Source organism: Arachis ipaensis, chromosome B7, assembly GCF_059453495.1.
Source record: "Arachis ipaensis isolate K30076 ecotype BB chromosome B7, ASM5945349v1, whole genome shotgun sequence".
Lineage (NCBI taxonomy): Eukaryota > Viridiplantae > Streptophyta > Magnoliopsida > Fabales > Fabaceae > Arachis > Arachis ipaensis.
Window position 1 is genome coordinate 115,879,302 of NC_142442.1, and position 21,187 is coordinate 115,900,488.

At 39.6% G+C, this 21,187-nt stretch overlaps 1 non-coding gene across 1 annotated transcript; it reads left to right on the forward strand.

The window, feature by feature from the left end:
- Window positions 1-1,943: 1,943 nt before the first annotated feature.
- LOC148553823 (small nucleolar RNA R71) lies at window positions 1,944-2,051 on the forward strand. Its single transcript, XR_015893232.1, has one exon. It is a non-coding gene; the product is annotated as a small nucleolar RNA R71 (small nucleolar RNA).
- Window positions 2,052-21,187: the final 19,136 nt, after the last annotated feature.

Here is a 21,187-nt window from a genome sequence, read left to right on the forward strand (position 1 = left end):
ATTTTGGGCATTCAGCGCCAGAACCATGCTCTGTTCTGGCGTTGAACGCCAGGCAGATGCTCCTCCAGGGTGTGATTTTTCTTCTACTATTTTTGATTCCGTTTTCAATTTTTCTCTTTATTTTGTGACTCCACATGATCATGAACCTACAAAGACATATAACTAAGAAAAATATAGTTAGATAAATAAAAATTGGGTTGCCTCCCAACAAGCGCTTCTTTAATGTCAATAGCTTGACAGTGGGCTCTCATGGAGCCTCACAGATGTTCAGAGCATTATTGAAACTCTCCAACACCAAACTTAGAGTTTGGATATGGGAGTTCAACACAAAACTTAGAGTTTGGTTGTGGCCTCCCAACACCAAACTTAGAGTTTGACTGTGGGGGCTCTGGTTGACTCTGCTTTGAGAGAAGCTTTTTCTGCCTCCTCTCCATGGTTGCAGAGGGAGATCCTTGAGTTTTAAACACAAGAGAGTCCTCATTCCATTGAAGGACTATTTCACCTCTGTCAACATCAATCACAGCTCTTGCTGTGGCCAGGAAAGGTCTTCCTAGGATGATGGATTCATCCTCTTCCTTTCCAGTATCCAGGACTATGAAATCAGCAGGGATGTAAAGGCCTTCAACCTTTACTAACACGTCCTCTACTTGTCCATATGCCTGTTTTCTTGAATTGTCTGCCATCTCTAATGAGATTTTAGCAGCTTGCACCCCATAGATTCCTAGTTTCTCTATTACAGAGAGGGGTATGAGGTTTATTCCTGAACCAAGGTCACACAGAGCCTTAAAGATCATGGTGCCTATGGTACAAGGTATTATAAACTTCCCAGGATCCTGTCTCTTCTGAGGCAATGTCAGTTGATCCAGATCACTTAGTTCATTGATGAACAAGGGAGGTTCAACTTCCCAAGTATCAATGCCAAATAATTTGGCATTCAGCTTCATGATTGCACCAAGAAACTTGGCAGTTTGCTCTTCAGTAACATCCTCATTCTCTTCAGAAGAGGAATACTCATCAGAGCTCATGAAGGGCATAAGGAGGTTCAATGGAATCTCTATGGTCTCTAGATGAGCCTCAGAGTCCTTTGGTTCCTCAGAGGGAAGCTCCTTATTGATCACTGGACGTCCCAGGAGGTCTTCCTCCTTGGGATTCACGTCCTCTCCTCTCCTCACAGGTTTTGCCATGGTGCTTATGTCAATGGCCTTGCACTCTCCTTTTGGATTCTCTTCTGTATTGCTTGGGAGAGTACTAGGAGGGATTTCAGTGATCCTTTTACTCAGCTGGCCCACTTGTGCTTCCAGATTTCTAATGGAAGATCTTGTTTCATTCATGAAACTTACAGTGGCCTTAGACAGATCAGAGACTAAGTTTGCCAAATTAGAAGTATTTTGTTTAGAGTCCTCTGTCTGTTGTTGAGTGGATGATGGAAAAGGTTTATTATTGCTAAACCTGTTTCTTCCACCATTATTAAAGCCTTGTTGAGGCTTTTGATCCTTCCATGAGAAATTTGGATGATTTCTCCATGATGAATTATAGGTGTTTCCATAAGGTTCACCTAAATAATTTACCTCTGCTATTGCAGGGTTTTCAGGATCATAAGCTTCTTCTTCAGAAGATGCCTCTTGAGTACTGTTGGATGCAGCTTGCATTCCATGCAGACTCTGAGAGATCATATTGACTTGCTGAGTCAATATTTTATTCTGAGCCAATATGGCATTTAGAGTATCAACTTCAAGAACTCCCTTCTTCATAGGCATCCCATTGCTCACAGGATTCCTTTCAGAAGTGTACATGAACTGGTTATTAGCAACCATGTCAATGAGTTCTTGAGCTTCTGCAGGCGTTTTCTTTAGGTGAATGGATCCACCTGTAGAAGTGTCCAGTGACATCTTTGATAGCTCAGATAAACCATCATAGAATATATCCAGGATGGTCCATTCTGAAAGCATGTCAGAAGGACACTTTTTGGTCAACTGTTTGTATCTTTCCCAAGCTTCATAGAGGGATTCACCTTCTTTCTGTCTGAAGGTTTGAACATCAGCTCTAAGCTTGCTCAGCTTTTGAGGAGGAAAGTACTTGGCTAAGAAAGCCGTGACCAGCTTATCCCAAGAGTTCAGGCTGTCTTTGGGTTGAGAATCCAACCATAATCTAGCTCTGTCTCTTACAGCAAAAGGGAAAAGCATGAGCCTGTAGACTTCAGGATCTACTCCATTAGTCTTAACAGTATCACATATCTGCAAGAATTCAGTTAAGAACTGAAAAGGATCTTCAGATGGAAGTCCATGAAACTTGCAGTTCTGCTGCATCAGAGAAACTAATTGAGGTTTCAGCTCAAAGTTGTTTGCTCCAATGGCAGGAATGGAGATGCTTCTTCCATGTAAATTGGAATTAGGTGCAGTAAAGTCACCAAGCATCTTCCTAACAATATTATTATTTTCGGCTGTCATCTCCTCTTCCTATTCGAAAATTTCTGAAAGGTTATCTCTGGGTTGTTGTAATTTAGCTTCTCTTAATTTTCTCTTCAGAGTCCTTTCAGGTTCTGGATCTGCTTCCACAAGAATGTTCTTATCCTTGCTCCTGCTCATATGACAAAGAAGAGGGCACAGAAAAATAATAATAATAATAGAGATCCTTTATACCACAGTATAGGGATCTCTGTGTGAGTAGAAGAAGAGGGGGAGACAAAGAATGTAATATAATGGAAGAAACACAACTGTGAGGAGGGTTGAGATGTGAGATGAGATGTTAGTAGATGAATAAATAAATAGAATAAGATGAGAGAGAAGAAATTTTCGAAAATAATTTTTGAAAAAGAGTTAGTGATTTTCGAAAATGGTTTTTGAAAAATGTTAGTATTTTTCGAAATTTTTTAAAATAAAAAAAATAAAAATAAGAATAATTAGTTAATTAAAAAGAAATTTTTGAAAAAGAGGGAAGATATTTTCGAAAATTAGAGAGAGAGTTAGTTAGGTAGTTTTGAAAAAGTTAAGAAACAAACAAAAAGTTAGTTAGTTAGTTGAAACAAATTTTGAAAAGATAAGAAGTTAGGAGGTTAGAAAAGATATTTTGAAACCAACTTTTTGAAAAAGGTAAGATAAGAAGATATTTTAGAAATTAGTTTTGAAAAAGATTTGATTTTTAAAATCTCAATTAATGACTTGATTCATAAGAAATCACAAGATATGATTCTAGAACTTAAAGTTTGAATCTTTCTTAACAAGCAAGTAACAAACTTCAAATTTTTTGAATCAAAACATTAATTGATTATGTTATTTTCGAAAATTTGATATAAAAATAAGAAAAAGATTTTTGAAAAATATTTTTGGAATTTTCGAAAATAACTAAGAATTTTGAAAAAGATGTGATTTTTGAAAAAGATTTTGAAAAAGATAAGATTTTCAAATTGAAAATTTGATTTGACTCATAAGAAACAACTTGATTTTAAAAATTTTTGAAAAAGTCAACTCAAATTTTCGAATTTGATGAGAGAAAAAGGGAAAGATATTTTTTTGATTTTTGAATTTTTATGATGAGAGAGAAAAACAAGAAAAATGATGCAATGCATGAAAGTTGTGGATCAAAACAATGAATGTATGCAAGAATGATATGAATGTCAAGATGAACACCAAGAACACTATGAATGTCATGATGAACATCAAGAACACATTTTTGAAAAATTTTTAATGCAAAGAAAACATGCAAGACACCAAACTTAGAATTCTTTAATGCTTAGACGCTAAGAATTCAAGAATGCATATGAAAAACAACATACAACACAAAGCAAAAAATCATTAAGATCAAACAAGAAGACTCACCAAGAGCAACTTGAAGATCATGAAGAACACTATGAATGCATGAAATTTTCGAAAAATGCAAGATGCATATGCAAGTGACACCAAACTTATGATATGACTCAAGACTCAAACAAGAACACAAAAATATTATTGATTTTTTTGAATTTCTAATTTTTTTTGTATTTTTCGAAAATTACTTAAAAAAAAATAAGGATTCCAAATTTTTTAATATGAATTCCAGGAATCTTGCATTGTTAGTCTAAAGCTTCAGTCCAGGAATTAGACATGGCTCACTAGCCAGCCAAGCTTTCAATGAAAGCTCCAGTCCAAAACACTAGACCTGGCCAATGGCCAGCCAAGCTTCAGCTTGTAAATCAGACATGACATGCCTGACATACCCTACAGTCGTATAACAGCTGATGGTTGGAAGCCTCAGTCCAAAAGAATTTAGACATGGCTTTACAGCCAGCCAGGCTTCACATGCTTCATGAAACACTAGAATTCATTCTTAAAAATTTTGAATCTAAAATTTTTTTCGAAAATAGGTGAGAAAATTTTGAAATATTTTTGAAAAATTTTTGAAAAGAAAACAAAAAGAAAATTACCTAATCTGAGCAACAGGATGAACCGTCAGTTGTCCATACTCAAACAATCCCCGACAACGGCGCCAAAAACTTGGTACGCGGAATCGTGATTACACTTTAATTATGTAAAATTCATTGCTCTTTCTTTCCCTGAAAATGGCGCCAAAAACATGATGCCAAGACCATGGTTCACAACTCCGTGTAACTAACCAGCAAGTGCACTGGGTCGTCCAAGTAATATCTTACGTGAGTAAGGGTCGAATCCCACGGAGATTGTTGGTATGAAGCAAGCTATGGTCACCTTGCAAATCTCAGTCAGGCGGATGTAAAACAGTAATGGGTTTTCGAAAATAAATAATAGAATAGGGATAGAGGTACTTATGTAAATCATTGGTAGAGATTTCAGATAAGCGAATGGAGATGCTTTCCATTCCTCTGAACCTCTGCTTTCCTGCTATCTTCATCCAATCAGTCTTATTCCTTTCCATGGATGGCTTTATGTGATACATCACCGCTGTCAATGGCTACTTTCGGTCATCTCTCGGGAAAATGATCCAATGCCCTGTCACGGCACGGCTAATCGTCTGGAGGTATCACCCTTGTCAATGGCTTCATCTTATCCTCTCAGTGAAAATGGTCAACGCACCCTGTCACGGCACGGCTATTCATCTGTCGGTTCTCGATCATGCTGGAATAGGATTTACTATCCTTTTGCGTCTGTCACTAACGCCCTGCAATCGCGAGTTTGGAGCTCGTCACAGTCATTCATTCATTGAATCCTACTCGGAATACCACAGACAAGGTTTAGACTTTCCGGATTCTCTTGAATGCCGCCATCATTCTAGCTTACGCCACGAAGATTCTGATTAAGAGATCTAAGAGATACTCATTCAGTTGAAGGTAGAACGGAAGTGGTTGTCAGGCACGCATTCATAGGGAATGATGATGATTGTCACGTTCATCACATTCAGATTGAAGTACGAATGAATATCTTAGAAGCAAAACAAGATGAATTGAATAGAAAACAGTAGTACTTTGCATTAATCTTTGAGGAACAGCAGAGCTCCACACCTTAATCTATGGAGTGTAGAAACTCTACCGTTAAAAATATATAAGTGAAAGGTCCAGGCAAGGCTGAGATGGCCAGCTCCCAAAACGTGATCAATAGATCAAAAGATAATCCAAAGATTGTCAAAAAGACTAGTAAAATGTCCTATTTATAATAAACTAGCTACTAGGGTTTACATGAGTAAGTAATTGATGCATAAATCCACTTCCGGGACCCACTTGGTGTGTGCTTGGGCTGAGCTTGAGTTTTGCACGTGTAGAGGTCCTTCTTGGAGTTGAACGCCAGTTTTTGTCCAGTTTGGGCGTTCAACTCTGGTTTTGGCTCCTTTTCTGGCGCTGGACGCCAGATTTGGGCAGAAAGCTGGCGTTGAACGCCAGTTTACGTCGTCTATTCTTGGCCAAAGTATGGACTATTATATATTGCTGGATAGCCCTAGATGTCTACTTTCCAACGCAATTGGAAGCGCACCATTTTGAGTTCTGTAACTCCAGAAAATCCATTTTGAGTGTAGGGAGGTCAGAATCCAACAGCATCAGCAGTCCTTCTTCAACCTCTGAATCTGATTTTTGCTCAAGTCCCTCAATTTCAGCCAGAAAATACCTGAAATCACAGAAAAACACACAAACTCATAGTAAAGTCCAGAAATGTGAATTTAACATAAAAACTAATGAAAACATCCCTAAAAGTAACTAGATCCTACTAAAAACATACTAAAAACAGTGTCAAAAAGCGTATAAATTATCCGCTCATCTGTGCTCTATCATTCATTCCTAAAAGCCCATCCAAAGGCAGGCCATGCTATTCAATGCTCGAAAAGAAGGGCTCCTATCCCTCCCAAGGAAGGGCAGTAGCTTGATTATTTGACTGCATGTTCCAATGTCACCTCGTTCTATCTATCTTCCATCCGTTACCTTGTTCTTCTTGCCACTGGGGGCTTCAACCTTTCCATCATTTCCTGCGATCGAGCTAGCTTAACATCCTTATTAAATTAAAGCATGATGCTGCTATTCTGCTCGGTGCGTTTCTTAGGGATTTTCCCTTAGTCAAGTAAAGGACCAGGTTCTTTAGTACAGAGATATTACATAGCTCCATGACCACTGACTGAATCATGGGCTAGGAGGAGTATGAGTGATAAGTGGGAATATTCGATTGCTCGTCTGCTAAAGTCCTGTCTGCCTTCCTGTTGATTTAGTACATTCCTATCCCCTTTTCTTGGGGAGTTTGATCAATCTTCCTCACCCCTAATGGTTTAGATTGAGCAGCCAGGTGGGGGAGAAAGCGGCCGTTACACTGATAGGAGTGTAATCTAATTGAATCTATCTATCTTTCCTGTCCTTGAGGAACGGGTTAAAGAGCTTAGGAAAGACTTGGCCCCTATTTGAAGTAGACCTAACTCGCTCTTTGGCTCGTTCCTCGCTTTTGTTCAATTATAAATAAGAAAAAAAATTATATATTCGATTATCTAATAGCATGATAGAGACGGCAATAGGCTAGACTATCCCTTATCCGGATAGATATGTCCCTATGAGTGACTACGCCGATCTTTATATGTTTTGGCCACGTTCGTTTCTGCTCTGAAAAGGAAGGTTTGGATCTTTCAATCTTATGTCATGAGGGATGTGACCTATGTTAGGTCCATAAAATACCACCGCTTTTGGTGTTCTATGAGTCACCTCCGAATAATGAGTAGGTAGTTCGATCCTTTTTATTTTTCTCTTCATGGTAAACTTATGGGGGGTGCGGACCAATAGGTCGAATTACTATATAAAGAAGAGTTTTAAACTATCTTCTTTCTTGTTCGAGTAGGAAGATATCATTTTTTCTTGTTTCTTTTCTTCGATAAGAATAGAGATTTGAAATGATAAAAATTCCTCTTCATTCTGTTGTGCTCAGCAAAAGAACTTCCTAAGCATACTTTTACGGATCCAAACTTCTTTGTTCTTTCTAAGTATTCTTCTTGCATAGAATAACACAATTGTTGTTGCAAAAACCAGGATTTTAGTAGCAGGCGGCATCCCCGCTTAGTTTTGAGTAGGCAAAACCATTCTGTTTTGGTTCTTCTCCTCATTGTTACCCGGTAACCCAGGAATTTGCCTATAATTTTTTCTACTGGTATTTCGATATAGAAAGATCTCCTTATATCTTCACCGCGGATTTTCGCGTCATTTTCTTGAAAAGATATTAGATCATCGTGGGAAACTTTCAAACGAGTAATACTTCCCATTTGATTATTCACACAAACCCTTTGATGACTTATCAGCTGCCTTGCTTGAGGAATAGTTTCACGAAAATGGAGACGAACCGGAATAACGTCTGATCTTGTTTCTGGATTGAGTATAAAAGGGATATATGAAGTTTGTTCTATTCCTCTGTGCGTCTCTGTGATGGTTAAATCCCCATGAATAAGAGGCAACTTTCGTGTAGTTTTTGATTGGATGTAACTGTTAAGATTTTCTCTTGGATAAATCTTTCTCTTAATAGATCTCTTCTTGTTCCTCAATCTTCGGAGAATGCGGCGTTGTATTATTGTAAGTTCTCTCTTCTGAACATTTCCTAAAATTAGACGACACATTTTAAATCTTAATGCAGGCATATCTTCGTTGAATCAATCTGATTCGCCACATTGCGTATAACGGGAGTCGAACCCAATTCTACCAAAACCCCCCGTAAAAGCAATAAGGAAACTACCTATCATTTTTCTCTCTTTCTTTGACCTAGCACACTGAACACATACCCCATTTAGAAGAAACTCAAAGTGACTACATATCCTTCGGACTCTAATGTGAACAGACGCTCTCTCCATCGAGAAATTCAACTGTCAAGGTTAGCGTACTAAACGATTCGATCTATCACTGATGTCATTTCTACTTGCTTGGAAAAAATCCATACTTGTAGCACCCAGACCCATATCTGCATCGTTCTGTCATCCAACATGCTTCTATCTAAGTGATTTCATAAAATATGGAATGGATATGTATGGGATCACAAGAGGGTCGAGCAAGAATAGACGATGCTGGTCATTAAGTGGGAGTTTTCTTTAAGGCATTCCTTTCCTTAGACTAGGGCCTGAGCAAGCCTCTTTTCATTCTAGCGATCAGTCTGTAAGTTAAACAAAAGTCCATCCGATCAGCCAGTTGCAGAAGAAGCTCAGCTTAAAGCCAGTAATCCCTCCACTCCAGCGGAACGACGTTGCTTTAGCTTTTGGGCGTCAAAGCGTAAATCTGTAGGTTTGGGCTAAGATTTGTTTGAGAATAAACTTCTATTGCTACTCACGGTGATAAAGAAAGGCCCTTCGAACTTCACTATCTGGCATCACAGCCTATTCCGACAACGTGCCAAGCAAAAGGCCAAGACCGGTATGCCGACAACAGAAGTAAAGGAGCAAAGCCATAAGCCAAGCTAGCATGCTAAATAGAAAGTTGTAGAGTGATCATAGCTTATTCACCAAGACGTGTGAACAGCGCCTATTCGATAGCAGCTTGTACCTGGATTCCGATAACTAAGGAAATTCCTCCTATAAGAGCGGATTCCATCGGGTTATCATCTTAAGCTATTCTCATAGCTAGCAGTTAGGTCTAGTATGCCTCTTCCTATTAGATTATACAGTCTGACTAAGAGTTCAGAGTATAGTTCTGAGAATGGAAATCAAATAAAGCAAAAAGGAGAACGAAAGAAATCGAGAAAACTGCATGCAATCGACAACCAAAAGAGAGAAGGCAGTCGCTGCACACTCTATATCTTACCTCGGGGCCCAGAGTTTATTCCCTCGCCTTAATCTTTAATAGAACTAAGCCCCTACTAGATAGATTCATTTTATTGACCTTGATTCCAGACACCATGAATGCGCCACTTTCTTGACTAGCCCCTCTTCCAAGCCTATTGATAACCAAGCTACGACCTATCTTACTTACTTATTTAGATTTCTAGGACTGGGAGGGACAGAGAACACCTAAGAGCAGGAGGTTCCTTGTGTGAAACTTAGATGTTGAAGCACGCACCCTTTATCTTATGCTATGGGTAAGGAATCAAAGGCAACGAGCCAAACCCAGTAGTTTTTAGGAAGCAACCTCTCCCCTCCCCCTATCCAATTTCGGGGCCCCTTAGTGTAATGCCTTAACGGCCTTTTAAGCGCCTCTCACAATGGACTTGACGCTAATCCCGGCAGAAGGATTTGGTTACCATAAGTGGAGGCATGGTCCTAAATTTTTCCGTTGTTATAACTGAACTATTTTCATATAAAGATGCTCAAGTGAGGAGATGTTATGTTACGAGCATCCGCCCCCTTCTTAGTCCCATTGACTAAGAAGGGGCGCAGGAAGGCCAATGGTAGGAAGCTTAACATCATCTTTTCCAATAAGTGAGTCTCTCGAGGCTTACTCGTTCCGACCCTGAATAGCCTGGCTTGTAGGAAGTTTGGGAGAAGGGGTCGACTCAGGCATTACTCAATAGAGGTGCAAGGCTGACTCCCAAAATTGGAGTTAGACTAATTCCCTTCCAACCGAGGATTAGTTTGTGAGGAATTCCCGAATCCATCCACAACTTTATTCCTAGCACATGGTGAAAGCCGACGACATAAATAAAGAAGAAAAACAAAGAAACTCAATGAGAAGGTCCATGCCTTCTTCCAATTGTTTTGCCAATGATGGATTTCACGCCATTCCATCAAAAACTTATAAGAAGGCAGGATGATAGGGCAGATGTAGTTGTTAAGATCTACATTTCAGCATTTACTATGGCCAAGCTTATAAAGCTAGCCAACCAGTGTTGAAGGAGACCTTCCAATCTATATTGTCCCCTCCATCAGACCTTAGAAAGGTTGCGATGCCCTCAGTAGAGATACTTAATAAAGTGCCTCTATTGTTTAGGAAGTATATCCATGATATCTCTACTATTCCCCTTAAATCAGGCAACAAATAAGCCTCTGCCTTAATCTCATATTCAAAGATTGTTGTTCAAGCCCTTACTTCATCTGATCTGGGCGGAAGTCTAAAAGTATAAAGCCAGGGAAGTCATTAAGATTGACTGAAGACATGAAATGACGTAAGATGACAGACAAAGATTGAAAGCATGAATTCCATTAAGAAAGAGGAAAGGATCGAATGGAAGTCCCTTCGATTGGTTGATCTTATTCTTTACGCTTGTCCGAAGTAAGAGATTTTGACTACCTTGGTTTCTCCGAAAGGTTCTTTTCTTTCTTTATCTTATTAGTTACAGTTGTCTGATTGATTTAACAAACTTGATTAGGTGAAATGAATAAATAGGGGGCGCCCCCAACTCCTTCTTGTTATTACTATTAGTTCTTTCTTCCAGCTTCTATGTCTCTGGTCTCAATGCTTTCTTAACTAAATAGATATAGGATGCTAGCTCCGGTCGGGAATGTATTAGACTAAATTATAGTACTAGCTCGGGTTCTGACTTCACTGTATATATAAAAGGAAGGAAATAAGAATTGTTTATAGCTTTCTAACTGCACTCTTAGTAGAAGGCCCGGCTTTATTAGTTAGGCTGTGATTCTTTAAGGCTTATGCCTATACTTCAAGACTTTACTTGCTTTCTAACTTTAGACTTCTAAGTACAGGCTTTGGTAACTACAACAATAGAAAGATATCTCTTCCTCTATCTCTAAAAGGGCTAACTAAATGGAATTACTTCTCCGGACCTGATTGCAAGAACAGAATCACCAGCTTATCAATATCTGGAACGAAAGAAGACTTCTTCCTTTCTCCTTCCTTACTAGACAACTTAGATGAGACGAAGGAAATACCTAACTTACCGGTGTAGATAGCTGACTGAGTAAACGAAATTGCTGCTTAGGCTTCTTCCTTTTAGGCATACGGGAGAAGAGGAATGGATTCCCTGGGTTTAGTAAGATTCGAGCCCGATGGTTCTTACATAGCATAGCCTAAAGAGCAGTTAGCTTCTAAAAGCCCTATCTATATACTTCCAATATACAGTATTTAGCCTGTGAAAGCCAAATCTGAGATAGATTCATTCTTGACTGCTTACTTGACTTTTTTCATGCGAAGATAGGATCCCGCTGAGAAAGGATAAGATTCTATTCAATCTTTACCTACCTTTGAAGAGGAACTAGGCCTTAGCCGATATGCCTTTTTTGCACTTCCACTTTGAATCTATTATTGAATTCCCTGTACACCAAAGAAAATAAGCATCAACTAGAGCGACTGGGGAAGCCTTCCTTCCCTTCAAGTCCAAGTTTTGCATTCGAGACCCTGGCATTACTACGTGCACCAACTCCATACTCTTCTTACATCCCTGTTATCATATTTAGTACGGGGCCTCGCAGCTAAGACTATCCCTCACCTCGTGCCTTCAAAGTAAACCAGAACTCACTCTCTCACTATGAAGGACTCCTTTCGAGCTCTTTTTGGACCCTTTCATTTAACTAAAAGTCTCGTAGACGATGAAAAGGAACTACTTGGCATAGCGGATGATTGGAATAAAAGCCATTCTTTCACAACCGATTCTGGGCATTCTATAGAATGCAAAACCTGACTTCCTTTTTAAAGCTACTAAGTGAAGGGATTCCGATTCCTCATTTTGACAAAGAAGCTGTCGACTTAGTACACACTGCGGCAGGAGGGGCTACGAAACGAAACCAATAAGCGTTCCTTTCATCCTCTTTCTCACGACAAGTGGAATCTGGCCTATTCAAGAAGCCAAAGTCTTTTCCGGGAAAGATCAGATATGGATTAGAATTCTCTTCCGAATCTACTAAGCCTTATCCACCCTTCTCCCCTTAGTCGAATGATTGGATAGACGAAACTGTGGAATAAAGTCTGGAAGGAGCGATGCTTCTTTGCGCAATAGATGTGTATAATATAATAAGGGTTAGCTAAACCAATTGCCTGGAAAAGGAAAGTAGTCTAAAGTAGAGCGTGAAGTTGCTTTTTCCGCACCTTTTGGCAAGATCATATCTGGCCACTCGAGAAAGCACTATAGGGAAGATTTACTTTTCCTTTCCGTGAAGCCACTTTCGGCTAGAGCAAGATCGATTGAGTACCAGTACTGCCTTGCCTGCACATAGATCCAATTAAGCCGGATTGCTTTGCTGAGGAATGGAGTGAGCGCACAGAGAAGGAGATGTTTTGAGGTTTTTAGGAATTGAATCATAGGAGAAGATATCCCCGCAAGGTACTCTTGCTGTTAAAACGAAGGCTAAAGTAATTGTAGACTAAATAGCGGCAGCAAGTTTTCTGTGGAGACTAGGAGTAGCACTAGTCTCAGGAGCTCTTTGAGAAGCTTTTAGGAGTCAAGAGGAATGCCCTATGCATATGTGTCTGACGTGGCGGAAATTGGCTAATTAAGAATTGATATAAGTTGTGCGTTGCAAGTATAGTTCTTAACCAACCAGAAATCCGCTTATCAATTTAGAAAGGTTGTCACAAAAATTAAAATTTAAAATACTGGGAGTATGAATCCCAGGTCATCTCCCAACGAGTTGCAGAAAGGTGTGCAATTTTATTAATCAGATATTTTCAGAAAGAGTTTGAGTTGAATAAACAGGAAATTAAATTGGGGGAATTAAGTAATTTAAATAAAAGCCTTGACTGTGAGTAGATTAGTTGGAAGCCCCATTCTTGTTGTAGTACTCTCAAGATTAATTGATAATTGAAGGTCGTTCTATTTAGTTATCCCTTACTAAATAAGGGAAAGTCAAACAAGTTGGAATGATGTTTCTACTCACAAGTCCCAATCCGCTTACTTGGAAGGATTGGCGTTAGTGACTAGAGAGCCATCCAATAATGAATCCAATTACAATCTCTCTTTTGAGTATTCCAACTCAAGGGTTCCTTTCAATCAACTCCCCATCAAGTTAGGGAACTACTCGCTCATTGTGATTATGGAACACATAACATAGACAAGGGAATTAAAGAAAGACATGATAAATAAAACTCAAAGAAATCAATAAAAAATAAAAATAACTCTTGTATTAATAAATTCTAAAATAATCCAATAGTAACATTGAGTAAATTAAAGGATATGGAAGAGTAAAGCCAAGTAAAAAAAAACGAACTAGAATGACGAAGTCTTGATGAGGTAATAACTCTTCTCAATATCCCAATGCAAAGAGCAATCAAATTAAAAATCCTAAGAACTATGAATGTGTAGAGAGAAAACCTAGAGGAGGAGTAAAACTAGATCTAAAAACTAAAAACTGTGTAGAATGAATGTTGCTTTTGGTTTCTGCATGTCCTCTGGCTCTAGTCTGCTTTTTCGGGCCGAAAACCAGGTCGAAATAGAGCCCAAAATCGCCCCCAGCGAATTCTGCAGATTATGCAGATCGCGTATGTCACGCGATCGCATCATTCATGCGGACGCGTCATGCGGCGTTTTGCTTTGCCACGCGGGCGCGTCGTTTACGCCTCCGCGTCACTTGTGCTATTCCAATCCGCGCGGTCGCGTGAGCCATGCGGCCGCGTCACTGCGATTTACTCTCTTCCGTGCAGTCGCGTGAGCCATGCGGCCGCGTCACTTCTCACTGGTCATCTCCTTAATTTCTTGTGTTCCTTCAATTTTTGCAAGCTTCCTTTCCAATCTCTAACTCATTCATGCCTTATAAAGCCTGAAACACTTAACACACAGATCACGGCATCGAATGGAATAAAGGAGAATTAAAATACATAATTAAAAGTCTCTAAGAAGCAAGTTTTCAATCATGTAATAATTTTAGGAAGGAAATATAAATGCATGCTAATCATATGAATAAGTGGGTAAAGATCATGATAAAACCACACAATTAAACACATTATAAACCATAAAATAGTGGTTTATCAACCTCCCCACACTTAAACATTAGCATGTCCTCATGCTTAGTTGAAGGAGATAAAATAAATGAGTAAGAACATGTAAAACTCATGCAATGCAATGCAACCTATATATATGAATGCAACTATATGATTTTTGTCCACTTGATCAATAATAAATAAGCTCTTCAAAACTATTACAAATCAAATTCCACTAATTCAATTCTCATGCAGTAAGAACAGATAAAGATGCAAGAAGGCAGCTCATGAAAGCAGGGAATATAGAATTTTAAGCATTGAACCCTCACTGATTATGTATATACGCTCTAATCTCTCTAGTGTATAGGGCAATCACTCTATCCTTCTCTAGTCATGCTTTCTAATTTTTGTTCTTCTTCTAATCAATCAATAACATTTAATATACCAATGCAGACATCATGAGGTCTTTTCAAGGTTGTAATGGGGCCATGGTAATGGTAAGGATACATATATGGCTAAGTAAGCTTATAAACTGAATCTTTAATTAACCCAAGCTTTAACATAACCTATGTATATATTCTATATAACTTTAGAATTCATACCTAGCTACCCAGAATTTCTCTTTTACATTCCATACTCATGTATCAACTTTTATTTTAATTTTATCATACATGCATTGACCTTTGAATTCTTAACTTAACGTTGGGGTAATTTTGTCCCCTTATTTATTTATTGAATATTTTTTATTTTGAATTTTTTTTATATAAGCATAAAAATAAACATAGCTTATCAATGCACATAGATTTTTAATTCTTATAGTTTCACATGAGTAGGTATTCAAATTTCCATTATATTATCATGACACATTCCCTTATTATCTTTTGTCCCTACAATTTTCCATACTTAATTAGCACACACAATTCTGTCTTAAGCTAACCAAAGATTCAGTTTGGGATATATAATTGTTTTTCTGCTTAAGGCTAGTAATGTGGTAAAATATAGAACAAATAGGATTTAAAGGCTCAAAGTGGCTAACAAAGGTAATTGAAAGGGTAGGCTTAATTTGGATAAGTGAGCTAAACAATTAATGGCCTCAATCATATGCAAACATATAAATATAATAAATATTGGACATATAGGATGAAACAAAATATAGATTACAATCATAGGGAAGTAAACACACAAGAATAAAATAATTATGGTTAAATAATGTAACCATGCATAAAGGCTCAAATCTCACAGGTTGTGTGTTCTTTAGCTCAAAAATCATGTTCCAAATACAACTTCAAGCAAATTTAACATAAAAATTTAATTAAAATTAGTGAAATTTTGTTCCAAAAATAGAGTCTTAGAAGAAACTTATTGTCTTTTCAATCAAGTGGAACATGCATGCAACTAATCTATTACTATGCAATTTATCCTATTATATAAAAGAAAAACTAACTAAATATCCTAATTTATTGGTATTTAGGGAAGAGAAATTACCTCCGGAAGTCAGGTACTGACCAACCTCCCCACACTTAAGGCTTTGCACCGTCCTCGGTGCCATCTGTCAGGAACAGGGGTGGGCTGGTAGCAGTATCTCCACAGTTGGGACCATCATGGCTCCCTGTGCTGGTAAAGGAAGTGGAGTCCGGGGTGTCTGAGTCCTTGAATTTTCCCATAATCAGCTACTTGAGGTATGTGAATCGGCGCTTATTACGGCGCTCTCTCATCTTAGCTTTGTGTTTCTGCCGATCCAACCTTTCGAGTATCTGATGGAGCAGTTGGTCTGTGGTAGGTGCTTGTGGTATGGAAGGAGGAATGTCTTGAGCCGGTTCAGTGGGCTGGCTTGTAGTGGCTGCTGAGGGTCTGATATATTTCCCATTAAGGACATATTGATCATCCCGTGGAAGTATGGCTTTGGTGTCCCCAGCTCTGAAGGAGACTCCGGCTGCTGAGACGAGATCTGAGACCAAGGCGGGGAAAGGTAAGTTGCCCGCGATTTGTACATGTCCCATGACATTCCGGATGTCTCTTGGTAGGTTCAGAGGCTGGTCTGTAAGGATGCACCATAGTAGAACGGCCATGTCCGCAGTGAAGGAGGACTCGTGAGTGCTCGGAAAGACGTAATGGGACATGATCTGTGTCCATACGCGAGCCTCCAAGGTAAGTGCTGAAGCCGAAATTCCCTTAGGGCGGGTACGATGGTATCTGTAGATCCATCGGCTGCCAGGTAGTGCGATAACTCTGAGAACAGCATCCCAGTCAAATTGGTACATCTGGCGCTTGAGTGCGGCTTCTTGAAAGGCGTCCAAACTTTCTGGAATAGGGGAAAGACCTAGAGCTTTTTGAATGGCCTCTTCTGTAATAGGGACTTGCTTCTGACGGACAAAGACAGACTGCAGGGTTGGCAGGTGGAAGTTGGAGTAGAACTCGACTACCCAAGAAAGATTGACCTGCCTCGGCTGTCTCTGTAGGAAACCCCATTGTCTTTGTGCAATTTGCGGCTCAACAAAGGTAGCAATATGGTTTGGGAGGAGAAGAAGGTATTCGTTGTTGTAGCTCCTTTCTGCCAGGATGGGGAACATCTACTCACAGTAGCGATTGGAAAATCGTGCAGTGTCCTTTGCTGGGAAGGCTTTTTCTTTATCATCAACCTTTATAATCCTCTTAAGTCTCTTTGTTGAGGGTTTAACCACAGTTGAAGAGGGTTCTGCCACTAATGCTCTTTTTGTTCCTCTTCTTGTTGTAGATTTGGGAGTAGCTTTCTCTTTTCCTTTCTTGGTGGCCATTCTGAAAAAGGGGAGAGAAAGTAAATTAAATTCAAAAAGATAGAGCAAGGAAGAGAACGGAAAAGGGTGGTTATGAATGCACAGTAAAAGGTAAATGATGTTAACACATGGTCATGACTACATGTGAAAAGTCATCAATGGAAAATAGTTAGTGCATATGATGACATATGATGACAAGTGAATGCAAGTCTTTATTGGCATGCTGGCAAAGGCATGAGTAGCATAGATCAAGCATCACTCGTAACAAACCATCACATTTGTATTGACAATTATTTATAACGAATAAAATATAAAAAGGGTTTTGTGAAAAACGGGCATTTAACAGTAGAGTAGAATAACAGAGAAAAGTGCAAAATGCCATATGGGCTTTTTCACAAACACATAGCATGCATGGTAAAATAATGTATGGAAAGTATTAAATTGAACATGCAAGCAACCCTTTTAAAAAGTAATATATAATTGCCAAACAAATTTAGAACAATCCACAAGCATATAATGAGAAATAATGACTCAAATAAATTTTTAACACCAAGTAAAAAGGAAGAAAATATGAATAATGAAAGTAAAAAGAAAAGGAAACAAGATAATATAGAAAAAAAGAAGAAAAATTGAAAAGTAAGGAGAGAAGAAGAAAAAAGAAAACCTTGTTAATGGGGGGGGAGAGAGAGAGAGAGAGTGAGGGTGTAAAAAGTGAGAAAGAAGGAAGAAAGAAGAAGGGAGGGAGAAGAAATAAGGAGGGAAAAGAGAAAATAGGATTTGGGGAGAAAAAGATAAGATAGTTGGCAAATCAGGAAAACTGTGCGGCGTAAGCGACGCGGTCGCGTGAGGCACGCGGTCGGGCGACTTGCGCTTAAACTGATTGACGCAGTCGCGTCGGTCACGCGGTCGCGTGACCCGTTTTAGGCTAATGGCGCGAGGGCAACCTCGCGCTCGCACAACTCTCTGTTCAAAATCATTAATTGCCAAATATTGGGTGACGCGATCGCGTGGGCATGCGATCGCGTGAGTGGCCATTAGAAGGATATGACGCGGTCACGTCGGTCACACGGCCACGTGGGAAGGATTGTGCGTTCAGTACCAATCCAGCACCACTCTAGCACAACTTTCGGTCGTGCACCCTTTTAACGTCGAATTCTAGGGCATGCGGCTGCATGGGTCACGCGGTCGCGTGGGAGGCCAATGTTCCCATGTGACGTGGACGCCTCGGCGACGCGGTCGCGTGGGGTGAATTGTGCCATTGGCACGCCTCCAGCCACGCTCCTGCATGACTCTCTGTTTGTTTTTATTTTTCCCCATCTCCTTGCGACGCGGACGCGTCAATTATGCAGTCGCGTCGCATAACATTTTTTTTAAATAAATAAAGGTATGTAAATGCAGATGCACGAAATGTACTAATAAAGAGAAGAGTTATTAAATAGAAAAAACTAAAAAATAAAGAAAAGAACGATCACACCATGGTGGGTTGTCTCCCACCTAGCACTTTGCTTTAACGTCCGTAAGTTGGACGCTCCATTAGCTCAATCTTCGGCTATGTGAGGATCTTCCAAGAGGAAGATCTCGAGCTCCTTGTTTTTCTGCATCCGCTCTCCATGGTACAGCTTTAAACGATGTCCATTAACTTTGATAAGTTCAGAGCTGGAAGGAAGACTTAGGTGATAAACTCCGTACGGTTCGGCCTTCTCTACTCTGTATGGACCATCCCATCTTGATCTCAACTTGCCTGGCATGAGTCTCAGTCGAGATTTGTAAAGGAGGACTAAGTCTCCAGGTTGAAACTCTTTTCTCTTAATGTGCTGATCATGTACAACCTTCATCTTCTCCTTGTATAGTCTTGAATTCTCATAAGCTTCTAGGCGAAGGCTTTCCAATTCTTGCAGTTGCAATTTCCTTTCATCTCCGGCTTCCTCAATTCCCATGTTGCACTCCTTTACTGCCCAAAAGGCTTTGTGCTTGACTTCAACAGGGAGATGACAAGCTTTTCCATAGACTAAGCGGAAAGGACTCATCCCAATGGGTGTCTTGTATGCAGTTCTGTACGCCCAAAGTGCATCTTGTAGCCTGGTGCTCCAATCTCTTCTATGAGTTTTGACTATCTTCTGCAAGATACGCTTTATCTCTCTGTTTGACACCTCGACTTGCCCATTAGTCTGAGGATGATATGATGTTGCAACCTTATGAATTATTCCATGCTTCTTCATTAATCCTGTTAGTCTCCTGTTACAAAAATGGGTGCCTTGATCAGTTACGATTGCTCGTGGTGATCCAAAGCGACAAATAATGTGGTTTCTCACAAAGGAAACAATAGTGTTAGCATCATCAGTGTGGGTAGAAATTGCTTCCACCCATTTGGAAACATAATCCACAGCTAACAATATATAAAAATAACCATTAGAATTTGGAAATGGACCCATGAAGTCAATGCCCCAAACGTCAAAAATTTCATAGAAAAGCATAATTTGTTGAGGCATCTCATCCCTCCTGGATATATTACCAAATTTTTGGCATGGGAAACAAGATCTACAAAATTCAGCAGTGTTTCTAAAAAGTGTAGGCCACCAGAATCCACAGTCTAAGATTTTTCTAGCTGTTCTTTGAGGGCCAAAATGTCCTCCACTCTCAGATGAGTGACAGGCCTCTAAGATGGACTGGAATTCTGATTGAGGCACACACCGTCTAATTACCTGGTCAGTGCCACATCTCCATAAATATGGGTCATCCCATATATAATATTTAGACTCGCTTTTCAGCTTGTCTCTTTGATGCTTAGAAAAGTTTGGAGGAAAGGTGCGGCTAACTAGATAATTAGCTACAGGTGCATACTAAAGGACTACCTCGGATACTGCTTGCAGGTTATCAAATGGGAAATTATCAGCTATAGGAGTGGGGTCATCTGAAATGTGCTCAAGGCGATTCAAGTGGTCTGCCACTAAATTCTGGTTACCACTCCTATCCTTAATTTCTAAATCAAATTCTTGTAATAGCAGTATCCAACGTATAAGCCTTGGTTTGGACTCCTTTTTAGCTAATAGATACTTTAGAGTTGCGTGATCCGAGTATACTACTACCTTCGTACCAAGTAAATAGGCTCAGAATTTATCCAGAGCAAAAACAATAGCAAGAAGCTCTTTCTCAGTAGTAGCGTAATTGGACTGTGCTGCATCTAGAGTTTTAGACGCATAAGCAATAACAAAAGGATCTTTACCTTCACACTGAGCCAATGCTACTCCTACTGCATGGTTGGAAGCGTCGCACATTATTTCGAATGGCTGGCTCCAGTCTGGTCCTCTCACAATTGGAGCTTGAGTCAGGGCGGTCTTCAGCTTATCAAACGCTTGTTTGCAATCTTCACTGAACTCGAACTCAATATCCTTCTGCAGTAGTCTGGATAAGGGAAGTGCTACCTTACTGAAGTCCTTAATGAATCTCCTGTAAAATCCTGCATGGCCAAGGAACGAGCGAACTTTCCTCACAGAAGAGGGGTAAGGTAAACTAGAAATAACATCCACCTTTGCTGGATCTACAGAAATGCCAGTATTAGACACAACATGTCCTAGTACAATCCCTTGTTTAATCATAAAGTGGCATTTTTCAAAATTTAATACGAGGTTTGTACTGACACATCTATCTAATACTCTAGATAATCCATCTAATCAAAGGCTAAAGGAATCGCCATAAACACTAAAATCATCTATAAAAACTTCCATACAGTCCTTAATAAGATCAGAGAAAAGACTCATCATGCACCTTTGGAAGGTAGCTGGTTCATTGCACAAGCCAAAGGGCATTCTCTTGTAAGCATAAGTCCCAAAAAGACATGTAAAAGTAGTCTTTTCCTGATCCTCAGGAGCTATATGAATCTGGAAATAACCTGTGTAACCATCTAGAAAACAATAATGTGATTTACCTGACAGGCAATCCAGCATTTGATCAATGAATGGAAGAGGATAGTGATCCTTACGGGTTGCTTGGTTGAGGCATCTGTAGTCAATACAGACCCTCCAAGCGTTCTGTACTCTGGTTGCTATGAGCTCTCCATGCTCATTCTTCACTGTAGTGACTCCAGACTTCTTTGGCACTACTTGTACTGGGCTTACCCATTCACTGTCTAAGATGGGATAGATGATATCTTCCTCCAGTAGTCTGGTCACTTCCTTTTTGACAACCTCTAAGATAGTGGGGTTCAGTCTTCTCTAGGATTGACGAACGGGCCTTGCTCCCTCTT